Source organism: Mastigoproctus giganteus, chromosome 8 (assembly GCF_048544385.1).
Source record: "Mastigoproctus giganteus isolate SK-2022 chromosome 8, ASM4854438v1, whole genome shotgun sequence".
Taxonomy (NCBI): domain Eukaryota; kingdom Metazoa; phylum Arthropoda; class Arachnida; order Uropygi; family Thelyphonidae; genus Mastigoproctus; species Mastigoproctus giganteus.
Genome location: NC_143582.1, coordinates 867,133 through 870,602, shown reverse-complemented (window position 1 = coordinate 870,602; position 3,470 = coordinate 867,133).

Below are 3,470 nucleotides of genomic sequence, written 5' to 3'. Positions count from 1 at the left end.
CCACAGCGTTTTGCAACATTTAAAATAGGATTGAAATTGAGTTATTTTGCTCCATTGGAGAATTACCTGGAAAGCAGCATTTCAGAAATTGGGGTAAATATTCAAAAGTTGAAACTGTTCATGGAGAACGTGATTTCTAAAGCTGAAAGGTGGAACGGAGTGCAATTGTCGGCAAAACTATGGGTAGGATTTAGTCTGTGGAAGAAGTTCCTTAATGCAAGAGGAAAAAAGTGCAAGAAAGAATTGAATCTTGAGGAACACTGGCATCGGTAAAATAGAAAATAGAGCCACCCCATCATCTGCAGTGAGTAGTCAGAGAGAAAACTGGATACCAAATTTTAAAAAAAATTCAGCAGTCCATAAGGTGTCAAGTTATTTAGACCTTTATGCCAAACACAATCAAGGCTTTGAAATATCAAGAACTGCTTGAGTTTTACCAAACTTTTCCATTGAATTTGTCCATAGATGAGTAACATAAGCCAATATATCACCAATGGATCGACTAACAGAATCCATATTGGTAATTATCAATCAGGTGGAAGGATTCAAAATAGTTTAGACATTATTGGTTTTACAGTGGATTTTTCCATTTCTTTGGGAAGAGTAGATACTTGGATGGGAGGGATTTGTCGCCCTTTTTAGGAACTGGCCAGCTATGAGCAAATTTCAAAGCAGAAGGGAAAACACCAGTGGAATAAGAAAGTGTAAAATGGCAAAAAGAATGGAACTAAGCTGAGGAGCACAGGCTTTGAGAACAAGTGGAGAAATAACATCAGGACCTAGAGCTTTCTTTGCATCAGGATTGTTAAATTCTTCTGATGTCCTTTTGACAGAAGACCACAGGAGGCATTGACTGGAGTGTACCGAGAATGGTAGGAGGTGTAATCCTCCTACCATTCTCAGTACACTCTACCAAGTGTCAAAACAAGTGTTAAAAGACAAGTTGGGTGGTAATGAGTTTGCTTTATCTTTAGCTGAGGTGGGAGTACAGATGGGCAAAAGTTGCAACCAATAGTTTTGGCAAGGTACCAGGATGCTTTACTATTTGGACAAGAAGCAACATCATTTCTATTATTAGCCTGTTCAAAATATAGTTTGGACTAATTAATAACTGCTTCACAATTGTTGTGAGCTTTGGCATGTGCAAAATATGAACCTGGACGTTTGGATGCTAGCCAGTTGTGATAAGCAACATTCTTATCTTGACAGAACAGGCTTAGTACATTTATTGGAAAACCAGTGTTTAGATAAAGAATGAGATTATAAGTTGGAGTTTGGAGTTTAACATCACAAGATTTAAAATGGTAATTCAACCAAGGAAAATAATATAAATCTTGCAGATTATCACATTTTGCATTGTTATAATACCAAATAACACGAGAATGGCCATGAAAAAGTCCTCATTGGAGAAGAGAAAACCACCAATTTGTGATCTGAGATTCCTAGGCCGTATACTTGGAAGGGCTGTTCATAGAGAAAAAGATCGTGTGGTTACAATTGTCTAGTATTCTGATAGGTAAATGAACTGTCTGAGCAAATTCATTAATATTTGTAAAAGCCTCAGGATCTTGACCATCTGGAGATGTTAAAATTGCCATGGAAAATTGCTTCTGTGTTAGGAAAGTTGGACTGAAGAAAGAGTTTCAAAGAAAGCAATGCAAAGAGTTCCCAAGTGATTAGTGGAATTGGGTGATTGATAGAGGCAACTGATGAATTTGACAGAATGGGGTAGAGAGATTTTAAGCCCGGGAAGATCAAAAAAAAGGAGATTCCAAATTACTAATTCTGAGAGATTTTAAGCCATTCGACTTACTAAGTGTGACAGGGAATATCAGAGGGGACGTATACACAAGTACTACCTTTGCATGAAAGGAATCATACAGTGATAAGATGAGCAGTGGTTGAAGTAATCAATAATTGGAATTCTGTCAGAAAAAGAAAGTGGGTCCAGCCTATGAACCCCATTTTAGAGATATACTCTCAATGTAAGGAATTAACGAAATGAAGATTTCACCATGATGTGCATCGTAGCTTCAAAAGGCATCTATTGCATGATGGGAGTAGGTTGCCGGCATTTTGCTCTGGAGACTAAAAATGGGTTTCACCAATTTGACCACTCTAATAAGCATTGGTGGTATTGCATGGTTTGATGGGTCACCATTCACTTAGTATTGCTTGGTAACACAGAGGGGACAGCATTCCTCTGTGTGAATGCTACACCTTAATCCCTGCCTATGTTGGTTCTTACCCAGGTGAGAACCAACATAAGCAGTCATCCTCAGTAACCAAGTGCAGTATTTTGTGACCTTCACTTGTCAACCCAGGATTACTAACAGTCCCATCATTGCAAAGTTGCAAGACTGTGGATTTGGATGTTGCAGAATGACTGGTCTTCACCGAAACTTGTTTGTCTCAAATGTCACCCGAATATCAGTTCCATCAGCATTTTAGATTCCTGGGTAGCAAGCTCTAACTTGTACTACTTGCTAGAGATGCCTGGCAAGCATCTCTAGCAAGTATTACTATTACTATTAGTTGCCACTTTTCTGACCACCCTTGAAGCCTGTAGGTGTTCTGAAGGAGTACTGTGTGGCACTGATCATTAACTGTCCTCTTAATCTTGTCTTCTGCAAGGTTAAGAGGACAGTTAACCTTGTCTTAACTTTTGATAATTTTGATATCACACTATTGCTTTGTTAATGTCCATTTAACAAAATCAAAAACAACAGTGGTCACTGTACTTATCCATGGGTCCCACCTCTAAAAGCCTAATCTGATGAGTAACAATTAATCACACTTCCCTAACCCTTACCCTGTAGCCATTCACAATCCATATAATGATCACAACATGTTTCAGCTTACTACATAAGCTGAAACATTCTCCAGACCAAAGGAATCTCTCCCATGCCAGAATTGTCCTAGTAGGTAATCATAATGTTGCATTGAAGCTGTTTTCAAAATTACTGGCAATATGTCATCAGCACCATAAGCTTTATTTTGTTTTGTTTATACTCCACCAGGTCAGAGGAGTTCACAATAAATCATGAATACAATCATTCATCATATTTAGCAGTCACTGGATTGATCCATAGTCAACTCGAAGAGCATGTGCTACTGCACTCCCTCTTTACCACTCAGCCACATCATTAGGCTCAAGTTTTTATAATTTACATTCCTATTAAAGGGGGGAGGGAAATGAATGTTTATAATAGCAGTGCCAGAAAAATTAATATAGCAATAGTAGGACGTTGCCTGCTGTTTTTTTTTTTTTTTTTGCATTTTTGGTTTAAAAAAATTTTTTTTTTTTAATATGAATATAATGAAGTTCATATTCTTATTGATATCTACTGAAGAAAATAGACTGGCCTTTCAGCAGTTTTTTTTTTTTTTTTCTCTCGGCATAAAAATGTATATTAGGCAACATAGTAGATATTAATGGCAATTTTAATTATCCATTATTATTTTATTTA